Consider the following 17,159-nt stretch of genomic DNA (forward strand, 5'->3'; position numbering starts at 1 on the left):
TAACTTGAAAGTCTTGAGAAGATTTTTAGGAATGGTAGGTTATTACTGACCTTTTATTAAGGGTTCCGCCACTATAGCAAAACTTTTAATCATGTAAGAAATCAGTCAAAGTTCGGTAAAACAGGTGTTAGGTAATCATATACGAAGTTAAATTAATGACAGCGTATCACTTGAACAACAACTTTAAAAGTCTAAGTATCTCCCTGGTTCTAACTTGCTTCACGAAAAATGAAGGAAAACAGCACACTTACCACTCTAAATTTCTACCTAAATAAAATCCCATCACTGGTGGTCAATAAATGAAACACTGCTATCGAAATTTCATATACAAAAAAAATGTATTTTTAAACTCAAAATTTATAAGTGAAATTCACAATCTCACGGAAATTTACTGTTGATAAAATAACAAAGTTTAATTAATTCTTGAAATAATTATCAAGCAAAATCAAATCAAAATTAATTTATCGAGAAAATTAATTAATCAAGAAATGAATATTTTCAATCAAAATTCAAACTGTTAAGCAATAATTAATATTTGAAAAGAAATCTAAGAAAATATTAATTAATTCACAAGTGTTAAATCAAATGAAGTATGCAACACTAAATCACTAAGAAACTCCTAAATTAATCAAACAAAATGTGAATGCAAAAGTATGTAAACACATAGAAATGTGGAAAAGTACCAGAAATGTAAAAACACTAAGAAAACATTAATCACACAGAACATAAAAGAAACACTTCAAAAGAAATAAATACGGAACAAATAAATTGCTATGATTAAAAAATGAAATAATTTTACCTAACCAATGTAATTAATTTTTAAGTGCATTTAACACTTTTAACAACACATTACCTGGTACCAGTTTCTCATTTTTGCTGCAGCTTCCTAATTCACTATACTCTTTCGCAGGAGCCATTACAAAAATATGTTTACACTGTCTATTCAGATTCCATAAATAACCCCTATGCTATTAAGAAATTAAGTAGATGTAAAAGTTACGAGTGACCATGTAAATGCAAAATCCTTACGTTAATCTAGAAATAAAAATTTCCCTCGGTAGGGAAGAGAAAGCGAGAAAGAGAGAGAGGAAGCAAGAGAGCTTTTGCATCTCATTACAGCAAAGTTATAAGTCTGAGAATGAATCTCTCTTCTATGGAAACTACTGAGCGCCAAGAAATCTCTGCCCCAAAATTGATGGGTGACTTCAAAATATTTTGGGGCCCAGAAACTTCTATAATCTTAATAATTTTCTTTGATAACGAGAAAGAGAGCCAAAAGTGGAATTACAAATATAAATAATCTTTATTATTGCACGGTTTCAGAACATTAAATTCTTTAACATGACGTCGCAGCAGTTGCAAACGAGATATTATTTCTAATCCCCAATTAAATTACTAGCAAGACAATAAATTCTCTTTTGACAAATCGAGAAAGATATGAATTAATTTATCAGTAATATGAAACAGCTTCACAACAAAAGAATGTTCGAGAATAGTCTTACGCAACATTGTACAATCTTCTCGTGGGTTTCTGGACAAAGACTGGTCCAATACAGTACAGATTCAACAAAATAATAAATGAGAATTTAAAAAACTAAAACCCCACGGCTTCAAGTGATGAATGTTACGTCCGCTTTCGCAAACAAAGCGAATTTCTCTCTCTTTCTTTACTCTACGTACTTCCTTAATCTTAAATTATGCTTTTGTGAATTCTGAACATACATTACTTGAACATGTCAACTCAAAGCTAACTTAGATATGGAATCTGAACATATTACAAAAACTTTACATTACATACAATTACTGAGGGGAAGTTATGCTTTTCGAAGGCAACAACATAAGATTATACATACACACACACACACACACACACACACACACACACACACACACACACACAACATATATATATATATATATATATATATATATATATATATATATATATATATATATATATATATATATCTACATATATGTATGCACACATATAACTAATTCAAACACACACACACACACACACACACACACACACACACACACACACACACACACACACACACATATATATATATATATATATATATATATATATATATATATATATATATATATATATATATATATATATGTGTGTGTGTGTGTGTGTGTGTGTGTGTGTGTGTGTTTGAATTAGTATGTGTGCATACATATATGTAGATATATATATATATATATATATATATATATATATATATATATATATATATATATATATATATATATATATATATATATATATATATATATATATATGTGTGTGTGTGTGTGTGTGTGTGTGTGTGTGTGTGTGTGTGTGTTTGAATTAGTTATATGTGTGCATACATATATGTAGATACTTATTTCACATCTATAAGAAAATGAAAATTAGTTACATATGAATGATAAAGATTAATTGACCGCATTTTTAGAATTTACTTTCCACATTAATGACAGGTAGGGATTATATGATATATTTAAAATCCTTGTTATTGAATGCATCATGAAATAAATTTCTCTAGCTGGCTGGAATGACGAAAATCACCATTAACGATGAAAATTAACTCACACCACAACCTTTCAGGTGATAAGCTTATAACTTGAAAGAAAATATGAACAACTGTGCGATATTTCAAGTAAACAAAAGAATGACATCAACACTGTCTATTAGTTTACTTGCAGAAATTATCTTGGTTCTAGAAAATCATAGCAATTGAATTCAAATGAACATGACAGCAGCATAGAATGAATAATGTAATTTGAAACTGTTACTTCATTTGTAACATAAAAAGCCTTAAACTAAAAGGCTGATAGTGTTAACTTAACATTAGCATGCACTACGAATGCAATTCTACTCCTAGTTACAAGATCATGCCATTAGTTAGCTTTGAAGAGGCTTTACAAACGCTCGTGGATTTGTCAGGTGATCTCTTGATCGTTATGAATGATATCTCTGAGCCATAAGGGCATCAGAATGATAACAAAGGGTAAACCAAGAGAAGAGAGTATCTTACTCGTTGTTTGTACTACCAGTAGGATAATCGAACAATATGGTAATTAAATGATATTGCTATGCTGTAACAAGGTGCTCACAATTACATGTGCCAGGTGGTACTGTTATGAAATTAAAATAAATTATATGTTACCACTGACATGGTTGTTAACTGAACTAACTGGCGAACTTCACATGGCTTTATATTACTCGTTGGTATGCAAAAAAAAAAAAAAAAAAAAAAAAAAGGTGTCGAGTCAAGAACTCAACAAGATTCAATGTTTAACAATTCAGATTAATATTGATGCTTTTGAAATAGTATGCCAAAATTTGGTAGGCTTTGAAATGGCTATTCTTGTTCAATATCAAATGAGAGGGTATATAAAATATAGCACTGTGCCAAATGTGGCACTCTTTATAACAAGCCTATTAGCTTTAGGAGGCACACTATTCAAAATTGGCTATGCCTTTGGTGGCATTTTCAGAAAGTTTAACCAATCCTATATGGCCAGGATCTCTGGCTACTGGCATTCTGCATATGCAGGGCATAAAACAAATGAAGTCGCTTAAATGAGGTAAAAGAAAAAACAAAGAATTAGAGAAAACAGGAAAGCTATAAGAGGTAAATAGACAGACGAGTGCAAATAGAATCAGTTACAAAATGATAAGAAGGAAACAATAAATGAAGAATCTGGTATCCTCCTCTGTATGGAGAGAGGCCAGAATTCTACTTAAGTGTGTGGCACTGTACCAGGGACACTACCAGGGAGAGAGACTATCAACTCTCTTAGCTTTCTTAAAGCCTCAATACTGTTTTTCTGTCTTCCTTGGATCTCTCCAAGGTCGGTTTGGTGACACAGTAGGGGGACTTGAGGGACCCAAGTCCAAGGATGATGTCTGAGTGCCAGCTGCTCAGGCTACTGCAACAACAGGAAAAGTGTTACTCTTTCCCAGTCCTAACACCAGTGGTCTCGGTTCCTTGAGTTCTTCTGCCACGTTTGAGTAGGCAGAGTCCTTACTTAGGGATTAGCCAGCTGAGGATTAGGGGTGACCGACTCAGGCACTGGTTGCAAGGCCACACCCATGGGTGAGCTTCTAATGTGGTCATGAGGATCCAGGGGAGTTCATACTGGAATTGGCTTACCATCTCTCACCAGCACTGGTAGCAGTACCAAACCGGGAGGTGAGAGGCATCTAGAACTAGGATCTCCTGCTTCAGGAGCAGGGAGAGGATTCGGAGTTGGCTTAATGTCAACGATGGTTGAAACATGGCACTGCCCAAGACATTCAAGTGGCACTGGCAATGGATTATAGGTGGGCCTATGAGGACCATCAGACCTGGTTGGAGCTATGTAAGGCTGTGGACCTTCGGATTGTGTAACTGTAGGAGGAGACTTTAAATCTTATCCTAGCAGGACATTGTATCCTGCTACTGCCTGGGTACATATTTTTGAGCAGTGAGATTGTGTGACCCTCAGTGGGACAGTAGGAAGAATCATTTTAACGTGGTTGAGGTTTTCAACCGTGATGAGCTAATGCCAATCAATCCTAGCTCCATTGGGGAATTTTATCTTCCTATATTATAGATATTTGCACACCAAAGTCATCAAATGCTCTGAGCTGGTGAGCAGGATAGCTACCTCGGAGAAGTGCTACAGATATAGGGGCTTGAGCTGCGGGGCCTAAAGATAAAGGATCTATCACAGCCATGGCAAGGGCTGGAGCAGCTGATTGTGATGGTAATTGCTTCATAGCAAAGAAAGATAAAGGAAAGGAGAACACATTTCCAAGAAGTTCGGCAGCAAGGAGGCTTTCGCGCCACTGTTGGAGGCGCCTATGCTCGCGGCTACTCTAGAATCAGCAGGAGTGTTGTGGATCTTATCGGGACGTGAGAAACGCCGCGATTTCTGATGCAATACCTCGTCTAGATTCATCTAAGAAGTTCTAGAAATCCCTGGAGTCGGTGACGTTTGCCATAGGCTTCGCCCCCAGAGTGCCGTATAAATACGACAAACGAACTTTGGAGAGCAGTGATCGTAAGAGGAAGAGATCGTAAAAGAGAGAGATCACCAGTTAGTAAGAGCCACAGATCAGATTATCAGTGAGAGATCAGCAGCAGCAGAGATCTTCCGTGAGATACGAGAAAAAGGAACCGACGAAGTATCAATTAAAAGAAGAGTTGTTAGAGAGTTGGTTGGATATTGGCCTAGTCGTCTTCAGGAGTGGACGGCCATGTTATCTCGACGTCGAGCAGACTGCAGAGAAGAAAAGGTCCTTACAGTTTCCCCAGTTCACACAGTGTAAGATTCTATCTTTTTATGTAAATAGGAGATACCATTCTGCATTTACCTTTGTTAGTAAGCTTGTAAATAAACCTTTGTTGTGTTAATGTTTCTTTCTATATTCGTATCCCCAGTTTCAACTGTTTGTGTTGATATATTTTTTTTTTATTATTTCACATCGAACCTGAAGCGGACCTCTCTCAGAGGCCATAACATTGTGTCGACCTTTAGCCAGGATATTTCGACACCGTAACATTGTCTCTGAGATCCCAGAGTCCGTAACACTGATTTACTAGGGCATTTGGCCCAAGAAGTGGTATGCCCATACTTTTTGCAGTTAGTGCAATAACTGTTACTTAAATCATACTTTGTCACTGTCCTATTTGAAGGGGCAGGCAATTGTTCTAAGTCCAGTGGATGTTGGTGTTATGATTATAAGGGTGCCCATTTTGAGGTTTAGCCAGGGCCTGCTGCTGAAGGCCTGCCTTGGAATTGCACAGCTCAGTGGAGTGCCCCTGCTTATGGCAACGTCCACACACAGGCTTCTTTTGATGCTTATTTGAACGCTGGTTTGGCTGGGAGTTAGCAGTAGGAGGGGCTGAAGGGTGAATTTTCCTCTCATGGGAGCAGATTTCCAGATGGTGTGTATGGAAGGTGTTAGCCCACCAACAGCACTGTGCAATAGTTTTAAAAGCATTATCCATCAGATAGGAGGCAAGATCAAGAGGGGCGTACAAGTGAAAATCCTCTAGCTGGAAAAGCTCCAGGATTTTGTCTGCTGATGTGGCTTTAGAGGTGTCATTCCATATATGAAGGCCTGGCATTTTCTTGGCCACCCACGCTGATCAAGTTTGGCTAGCCTCCTTAGGCATACCACTCCATCTCTGCTTCCACCAGTCCAGGGTTATTTCAAAAGCTCTTATGATCACTTTCCAGACTAGGGCAATGATCCCTTGATCACCAGCCAGGAGAGTGCTAAATGTGGTGGCACCCCTGTTTCCTAGTGCCTTTCCAGAATGAGAACTATCTTGCCAGGAGCAGACTTGTAATTGTCTAACATCTGCTCAACATGGTCAGGTCAGGCTTCTGGCTCAGCCTTGTCCCACGGCTTAATGAGGGTTCCTGTGCTGCTGGGAGTGGAATGTTGAGAAAGGGACGCGGAAAGGCACAAGCCCTGGGTAGCCATGGCAAGTTGATGCGCCCTCTCTTTCTCCTCTGCTCTTTCCTTCCCCCGCTCTTCTCATTCTACTTCTTTCCTCTTCTCTTGGGCTAATCTTTCTTTCTTCCTCTCTTCTCTTTCTACTTCACCCTTCTCTTGGGATAATCTTATTTTCTCCCTCTGCTCTTTTGGCCTCTTCCATCTTTTGGGCTAATCTTTCTTTCTCTGTAAATATATGCACCCTGTAGCCATGAATCAAGATCAATTAAATAATCAATTAAATAATAAAATCCAAAATAGAAAAGAAACAAATAAAGAGAGGAACAAAGAACATGAGCTGAAGGAAAAAAGCAAGCCGTCACCACAATATGGAGTGTCAGCAAAGAATTTCCAAGCATCAGCTCCAAGATACATCTCAAAATACAGCTTAAGAGATAAATACTGTATATACGATGCTAGGGGATGGTGCAGATATGGAGAAAATTGCAGATTCAGACACAAAATGAATAATTATGATGAAGGAAGATCAAATAATTTGGAAAAGTTGGATTTTTTAATGTCAGAATTTCTGGAAATTAAGAAAAGAACAACATACCAGAACAGGAAAGAGACATGGGAAAATCCTTATTATTACCCATGTTATGGGCGACACAAACTCAGAAACTCAACTTTAACCTTATTCCGTTAACAGTAGTGGTAGTTAGTAGTAGTAGTAGAAGTAGGTTCATTCCTGAAAGGAATTATTGCAAACTTTAAATACATTAAATAACCCATAATATTCAATAAGTCATAACGGTGACATAATGTACCTTAATACATCTTGCAAAGCTAATTAAATATACTTTTCTAAACAAGACACTTTCTTTGCCACTTTAAACCTCCTTTGACTATACTACATTTATCATATTTATAGGACAATCAAATGTTAAACGTCACAAATAAACCATTTACACCAATTTTAAAGCTTAAATGAAATAGACATATAAAGCAAATATATATAATTCGTCAAAAAACTTACATCTGTGTGCCCAAAATGAATCCTTTGAATTACGAAAATATATACAACTGATCCTTGAAGACCTTGCTTGAACTGCCAAAGAGACTTCATAATTTTAGGAAGTGAGGTGAAATCGTAATTTGTTTACACCTCTCAACTCTTTAACGACCACTTACAAAAGTAACGACATTGTTTTAACCAACTAGATGGGTTTTGGGTGTTTGGTTTCTGCATTAACATACTCAGCCTCATAAACAGATTAAACCTGTTTATCAAAATATACACCTACTCATGCAGACACAATAAATAACCTTTAAGTTACAATACAAACTCTTTGAATTCAAAACTCTTTCATGATTCACATATTCACCTAAACAAAATTAAACATCTTCATAACTCAAATAATATATAATATCAAATGATAGGCCATAAGAACAACATAACATCACGTTACATTTAACATGAAAATCCTAGCCTTCAACTAATAACACTAGCTTCTGAATAGGACGGACGATAACCAAAGAAAGTGTCTTAATCTTGGCACTGCGAATTGTTCCTTTGTCATCAGTGTATACTTCTATCACTCGCCCCATTGGCCACTGATTCCTTTGCTCAATGTCACTCTTTACCAAGACCACATCGCCAACAATTAGATTTCTTCTTGGTTCATTCCACTTTTGTCTGGTCTGTAAAGTGCTTAAATACTCCTTTCTAAATCTTGACCAAAACAGGTTGGTCAGATATTGAACGCATCTCCACCTTCTCCTCATGTAAACATCATCCTTTTGAAACAAGCCAGGGGGAGGGATCACATAAGATTTTGGAATCAACAAATGGTTTGGAGTTAGTGTCTCAAGGTCATCTACGCTGTCACTTACAGTGGTTAACGGTCTTGAATTGACGATTCTCTCAACCTCACAAAGCAGAGTCCGTAAACTTTCATCATTTAGCCTTTCACCAAATTCCTTCACCAGTGCAGACAACACTTTTCTAACTGTTCTGATTGGCGCTCCCAACAACCACCCATGTGGCTGCTGCAGGTGGATTGAATTTCCATTCAATATGATGATGCGACAAATACTTCTCAATCTTCTTTTCCTCCATCTCATCAAGAGCTTCCTTAAGTTATCTCTCAGCCCCATGGAAGTTGGTTCCATTATCACATCTGATAACCTTGGGATGACCTCTTCGAGAAACAAATCTTTGCAAAGCATTTATGAAAGAGTCAGATTGTAAAGTGTTTGCAGTTTTAATATGAATTGACCTACTAACCAAGCAGGTAAATATCACACCATACCTCTTTAACTCCTTTCTTCCTTCCTTGATGTAATAGGGTCCAAAGAGGTCAATACCAACATTACTGAATGGTGGTGAAGGTTCCAATCTGTCTGCTGGAAGATCAGCCATCTTTTGACTCAAAGCTGGTTCTTTCAACTTCCTGCAAGTAAAACAATGGAATAACACATTCCTGACAGTTGCATTAGCAGTGATGATCCAATACTTCTGCCTTAGATTTGAGAGAACGTGGTTTCTACCTGAAAGAGCTAATAATTCATGCTCATGTCGTATCAACAATGTAGTCACATGATGCTTCTTTGGTAACAGTATGGGATGTTTGGCAGACTGTGGAATGTCAGACCTTCTTATCCTACCTCCAACCTTCAATAAGCCATCCTCAGAATCAAGAAAGGGATCAAGCTTATATATTGGACTACTCTTGCCAACTGACAATTCCCTTGATAAAGCCTTCACTTCATCACCAAACACCTCCCATTGAACATACATTATGATTGCCCTTTCAGCATCAGTGGTTACACAACCTTTCCTTTTACCACTAAGGATTGACTTTAGTTGTTGAAATACAGAAACTGCCTTTTGTAACCTTGACCATGAAGAGAAATATTCAATCAATCTTGTAAACCCATGATGTTCTTCAGAAATTGTGACTGCAGACACATGTTCACTCTTACCATCAACACAATCTGCACACACATACTCCTGTGAAGGCAAGTAATTAGATGCAATAAATGATGGGCCATGAAACCATTCATCATACTGCAAAAACTGATGTACACTAATACCTCTTGATGCCACATCAGCAGGGTTATCACTGGAGTTTACATATCTCCATTGCTCAGGCTGGGAGTAGTCCCTTATAACCCTGACTCTGTTGACTACAAAAACAGGGAACCTTTTAGTGTTGCTATGAATATAGTGAAGGACTGTTGTTGAATCTGTGTAGTACACTACCTTGCCAACAGTAAACTCCAACTCCTTCAGGATGTGTTAAGCAACCTTGACAGACACAGTTGCAGCTAGCTGTAAGTTCTAACCTAGTATAGTCACCACCTTTTTGGGAGATACTCTTGATTTTTCCCATGACAAGATTTGACTGAACTTGGTTTCCATCGTGAAGAACAAGATATGCTGCAACACCATAACCAACTGTACTGCATCGCTGAATAATACAAGACTTGAAACCTGTCACATTACCAAAACCACTTGACTTGAAGCATCTTGGTATTGAAAGCTGCTCCAGTAAATGAAGACCTTGTATCCAATGTTGCCACCTTTTCAGCTGGCTCATCTGGAATCCTCTCATCCCAGTTCAGACTCTCAACTTGGCACAATTCTTGTAACAGTTTCTTGGCTGGTAAGATGATTGGAGAGAGCAACCCAAGGGGGTCATATAATGATGAGATAGTTGATAACAATCCTCTTCTGGTGAATGGATTATCCTTGAGCTCATTGAGAACTTGAATGAGTCTTCTTTAAGGTCCCATAACATTCCTAAGGCTCTTGTCATTAAACTCTCCATGTCAAGATTAAACTTGTCACTTTCAACCGAACAATCTTCAGCAGGCAAAGCTTTAAGGACATCAATTGAATTGCTGACAAATTTAGTTAACCTAAATCCTCCTTCACCAGTTGCAGATACCAAATCCTTCACCAACTTCACTGCTGTAGGAACATCAGCACATGACTTCAAACAGTCGTCAACATAGAAATTGTGCCTTATGGTGCTGCCAACAGTTGAATCATACTTCTCATCTGCTTTGTCTGCTGTGGCCTTCAATGCAGTATTTGCAATACTCGTGATGAGATTGCTCCGAAAATGTGAACAGCCATTCGGAAATTCTTCAAGAGGTCGATTGATGTCACCATTAGTCCACCACAAGAATCTAACATAGTCCTGATTCTCAGGTGGAATCTTTATTTGAAAGAACATAGCTTCAATATCTCCAATGAATGCATAAACCTCCTGCCGGAATCTAATGAGTACTCCTGTCAATGAATTGGTGAGGTTTGGACCCTGTAACAGAACATCATTTAATGACACACCTTCAAACTTGGCACTACAGTAAAAAACAATCCTAATCTTCCCTTTCTTGGGATGAAAAACTGCGTGATGAGGAAGATACCAAACAGGAATCTTATTGACCTCATCATCTGGGATCTTGTAAGCATAGCCTTTTTCAAACAACTTGTCCATGAATGCTGTGTACTGCTGTCTGTAATCTTCACTATTCTTCATCTTCCTCCTTTGCCACTGAGCTCTGCTAACAGCCTGCTTCATATTGTTAGGAAGATTCACATTGAGAGCTCTGAAAGGCATGGGTAGCTGAAAGTGACCATCTCTAAATTCAATGTCATCCTGGCACCTTTTCACAAATCCTATGTCCTCAAAAGATAAGCCACGCTCATCAGGAACTGACCCGAAGATCCCTTTCTGAAAAATCTAACTCAAAGTACTTCCTAATACTTCAACAGTAATACAGTCAGTAACATGTTGAACATCAGTTACAAGTAACCTGTGACATGAAACCCCATTTGAACTAACCTTAACATGTACAGGCCCATTAACTGTCCATCCATGCAAATTTCTTACTGCAAAGGGGCCATATCCTGAAGTGGGTACAACCTCTAAAGGTTGTAAAGCTGTTGGACAGTTACTACCTATCAAAATTCCTATGTCTAACTCTGGCTGATACACTGGAATCTTATTAATAACACTTGATAAATGAGGCCAATCTTTAACATTTCATACCTTGGAATTTGATCATGATTAAGAGGAATATCCTTTGTGTGAATACGTTTGGCAATCAACATCATTATTACCATGTATATCAGCAACAACAAGACCATTTACAATAAAGGTTTTAACCGTATCAGTCCCATGCATTGTTTGCAACTTGATAGCTGTTTCAATACCTTTACAGTTTAATTGATCCTTGATACTATCTTTAATGAAACAACCTGTACTGCCTGTATCATAAAAGGCATAAGTTTGTACTACATTGTCACTACCCTTTACACGTAATTGCACAGGCAAGATTGATTGCAACACTGTATCAGAAATTGTACATGCAGAAGACCTCACATTACTTAGACTTTGAGTATTACATTGACCTGGAGTGCGACCTTCACCTTGAGTACCATCTTGACCCTTAGCACAACCTTGACCTGTACTTTCAAACTGTGCACTAGCTTGTGACACAATTGCACTGTTGCTGTCAAGCATCCTAAAGCTCTCAATGTGCAGAGTGGTAGGATGCCTTTTATTACATGTCTTGCACTGCCGTCGATTGAGACACTTTTTTGAAGAGTGGTTATTGCCCAAACAACTGAAGCAAAGACGGTTGTCTTTAACAAATTCTCGTCTTTCATCCGCACTCCTGTGCCGAAATTGAAGGCACTCCTCAATGTCATGATGAACACTACAGAGTTGGCATTTCCTAGTGTACTGGTTGGCAGAATTTGATGGTTGCACTGTAACTGCAAACGATTTTTGCTTGGTCTGACTTGAGCCATGATTTGCCTTTGCCTTTGAAAAAACACACACTTTACCCAAAGCTTCCCTGCTGAATACAGGATCCATTGCTGCCTCTGCTGCATTCTGCACAAATTCTACTAATGTGGTGAAACACACACAAACACCTTGCTTCCTGAGCTTTATCACATGATCCAACCACTTATTTTGAACATATACTGGCAGCTTTGAAATCACCCTCTGAAGGTTTGGCGAATCATCTAAAACCTGCATGTTTGACAATGACTGCAGGGTATGATTACATTTCACAAGATACAAAGCATATTCCTGCAAAGATTCACTGTTATCACCTCTCACTTGTGGCCACTTGGTTAGCTTGTCTATGTATGCCATGGAAACCTTGTATGGATCTCCATACACTTGTCCAGAAGTCTTTTTGCTTCAATGTATCCTTCAGATGCATTCATAAACATGCACCCAGCTATGAGTGACTTAGGTTTTCCTTCTAGATGCTGATTTAAGAAATACAGCCTGTTGGAGTCTGATGTGGTGTGTGGCATGATGCGGTCATTAAATGCCAACATGAATGATGCATATTCAAGAAGATCACCACAAAACTTGATTACTTCAGCATGAGGCAGCATCATAGCCGCTGCTAACTGTTGCTGACTTTGGTAGAATGACTCTGGGGCAGGTGCCATGGGTAGAAAAGGCACTGTGACATTGGTTTATTTTGATGCACATTGACTGGGAACAACAAATGCTGGTGTTTCAGGGTTTAAAACTTTGTCTGTTGATGGAATAACTTCTTCCTGGAACACCTTCTCCCTTGCCCTTGCTGCTTCAATTTCACCATCCAACTTTAACAAAATTTTCCTTGGCTTTTAATTCTGCTTGTTGTTGGGCTATTTCTGTCTGTTTCTCAAGCAGTGCCCTCTGTGCAAGCAAATCAGCCAACTTTGCCTTCTCCTGTATGAGAGCTGACTTTACACTTGATGCTGTGCTTTTAACTGACCTCCTGGATTTATGTGACCTGCTCCGCAATGAAGATCCGTCCATAGAATCCTGCAAATTTGCTTCTGTTGTGGCTATCCATTTATGCACTTTAAATCTGAATCCTAAGGCAGACAATTCTTTATCTTCAAGCCTTTTGATTTCTGACTGGTGCTCGTTGACAGGTAGTTGAGACAAGTAATCACTGTGGCAGTCTTTGTATTTCTTCAACCCTTCCTCAAACACCTCTATGCCTGTCTTTACTAAATGGAGATTATCAGGCTTCTCCATACACTTGCTGACTTCATTCCGTTTCTTTGAGAGGGCAGAAAGAGCAGCAGTCTGGTTGTTCTTGAGGGTGCGTAACATCTCCTTGGCGTCACCATTGTCTTCTACGTTGTCCTTCTGATCCGTATTCATGTTAAAGATGAATGAACTATTGTTATGGGCGACACAAACTCCTTCTAGATGCTGACAGATTGGAACCTTCACCACCATTCAGTAATGTTGGTATTGACCTCTTTGGACCCTATTACATCAAGGAAGGAAGAAAGGAGTTAAAGAGGTATGGTGTGATATTTACCTGCTTGGTTAGTAGGTCAATTCATATTGAAATTGCAAAGCATTTATGAAAGAGTCAGATTGTAAAGTGTTTGCAGTTTCAATATGAATTGACCTACTAACCAAGCAGGTAAATATCACACCATACCTCTTTAACTCCTTTCTTCCTTCCTTGATGTAATAGGGTCCAAAGAGGTCAATACCAACATTACTGAATGGTGGTGAAGGTTCCAATCTGTCTGCTGGAAGATCAGCCTTCTTTTGACTCAAAGCTGGTTCTTTCAACTTCCGGCAAGTAACACAATGAAATAACACATTCCTGACAGTTGCATTAGCATTGATGATCCAATACTTCTGCCTTAGATTTGAGAGAACGTGGTTTCTACCTGAAAGAGCTAATAATTCATGCTCATGTCGTATCAACAATGTAGTCACATGATGCTTCTTTGGTAACAGTATGGGATGTTTGGCAGACTGTGGAATGTCAGACCTTCTTATCCTACCTCCAACCTTCAATAAGCCATCCTCAGAATCAAGAAAGGGATCAAGCTTATATATTGGACTATTTTTGCCAACTGACAATTCCCTTGATAAAGCCTTCACTTCATCACCAAACACCTCCCATTGAACATACATTATGATTGCCCTTTCAGCATCAGGAGATAACACGCAAACCATCATAGTGATGAATGCACAGGGTTTAGTTACGAGTAACTCAAAAAGAAAAATAGAGTTCTTAGAAGAACTAACCCAAACTATAAAGAAAATAGATATAATGAATATAAGTGAAACCTGGTATTCCCAAGAGACTGCTAATTATGATCAAATAAGGGTTCCAAACTTAAAGATCAGATAGAAAAAATAGGAATCAAGGGGGAACCACGATATATGGGAAAGACAAAAAACAAGGACAAAATATATGATAAATATAGTAACTCAGAATTTGAACTAATATGGGTAGAATTTGAATTTGAAACATTAATGAACATAGTAATATATAGACCCCCAATACTAAAGAGTTCGACGCAATAATAAAAAAATTGGATGATATATGTAGAAATCACAAGGACTGGACTATTCTCCTATCCAGAGACTTTAACTTTCCTTTCGTAGACCGGAATGAACGAGATTGTGGTTGTATATATACGTATAAAAAAGAGAGTAATAGTAGTGCAATTCGAAAAGCTATGAGATATGCTACTAGAATACAACATTCAACAAATAAATCATCTGCCACCAAGAAAGGAAAATACTTTAGACCTAGTATTTGTGAACGAGGGGAATTATGTTAAAGAAATAATAATTTATAATGCGAGCATTTTCAGACCATAATTTCATAGAATTAACAGTCCATTTCAAAGCAAGTGAAAACAGAGATAAGCAAGAAATGAAAAAGTGGGAAGGATATGGAAAATACAATTTCTACTGTAAAAATATAAGATGGTCAGAAATAAATGAAGAATTAAACAAAGATTGGGATAACATTTTCTTAAGGGATGATATACAGGTAAATACGGAGATATTATATAAAATATTAGAGAAAATAGTGGATAAATATATACCGAAGAAGAAAAGTAAACATCAGTAATGCATACCACGAGACATAAGGATCTTGTTCCAGAAAATCAGAAAGTGGAAAAAAGGTCTTGCAAATGAAAAAAATGCATGGAAAGTGATGGAACTAAAATGTAAGATAGAAAATGCGGAGCAAAAGATTATACAATCAATAGAAAATGATAAACGGGACTTGGAAGAAAAAACCTTGTAAATATCAAGCAAAACCCCCAATTATTATACTCGTATATGAAAAAGATGAATAAATGAAAAATAGAAATAGGCCCTCTAAGAATTGAAGGGAGATTAACAAATGAAAAAAAAGGAAATATGCAACATATTGGCAGAAAGATATAAGTGAGAATTCACCCCTAGAATTGATAATGAAGATAATGATACAGAAATAAGTGATGAAAATAGTGAATATTTATCAGACAGATATTAATGAAGCCGATATTGTGCAGGCTATTAAAGAAATAAAAAATGGAGCTGCAGCTGGGCCAGATGATGTCCCTGCTGTTTTGTTAAAGAAAGTAGTTCATTCTATCGCAAAGCCACTTGCAATATTATTAAGACAAAGTGTAGATACAGGTAAGATTTATGATGAGCACAAATTAGCATATATTACCCCTACTTTCAAAAGTGGATCAAGACTAGAGGCAAGTAATTATAGGCCTGTGAGTCTAACATCACATATCATGAAAGTGTATGAAAGAGTAATGAAGAAAAATATTATGAAACATTTAATAAAAAATAATTTGTTTAATAATAGGACAACATGGAAAAAGTACACAAACCATATACAAAAATATGAAAAACGGAAATGAAACAGATGTGGTTTATCTAGACTTTGCAAAAGCTTTTGACAAGGTAGATCATAATGTATTAGCGAAGAAAATTAGAAAACATAATATAGTGGACAAAGTAGGAAAATGGTTAAAAGAATTTTTACACAACAGAAAACAGATAGTTATTGCAAACGATGAAAAATCGGATGAAGCTAAGGTAATATCCGGTGTGCCACAAGGTACGGTGTTAGCTGCATTACTGTTTGTTATTATGATTGCAGACATAGACAGTAATGTTAAGGACTCGGTATTGAGTAGTTTCGCCGATGACACAAGAATAAGTAGAGTAATTACTTGTGATGATGATAGGAACACGCTACAAAGAGACCTTAACAAAGCATATGATTGGGCAGAGGTAAATAGGATGGTATTTAACTCTGATAAATTTTAATTAGTAAATTATAGAGATAGAGAAGGAAAGCTATATGTATATAGGGGACCTAATAATGAGACAATCACAAATACGGAAGCAGTTAAAGACCTTGGTGTGATGTTGAATTGGAAAATGTTATGCAATGATCAAGAAGCAATTCTATTGGCAAAATGTAAAGCAAAAATAGTGATGTTCTTACGGCACTTCAAAACAAGAAAAGCTGAACACATGATTATGCTTTATAAAATGCACGTTCATAGTCCACTTGAATATTGCAATATGATATGTTAACCACACTATCAAAATGATATTGCACAAAGGTCCTTTACAGCTAGAATAGAAGAAGTTAAGGATCTTGACTACTGGGAAAGACTACAATCCTTAAAATTATATACCCTAGAAAGGAGAAGAGAACGCTACATGATAATTCAGGCATGGAAACAAATAGAAGGAATTGCTGAAAACATCATGGAGGATAAAATATCAGAAAGAGCAATCAGAGGTAGATTAATAGTGCCCAAAACTATACCAGGAAAAATAAGGAAAGCACACAGGACATTAATCCAGTACGCACCAGCATCGACAATGCAGTGTCTTTTCAATGTATTGCC

The sequence above is a fragment of the Macrobrachium nipponense genome, chromosome 4 (genome assembly GCF_015104395.2).
Source record: "Macrobrachium nipponense isolate FS-2020 chromosome 4, ASM1510439v2, whole genome shotgun sequence".
Classification (NCBI taxonomy): Eukaryota; Metazoa; Arthropoda; class Malacostraca; order Decapoda; family Palaemonidae; genus Macrobrachium; species Macrobrachium nipponense.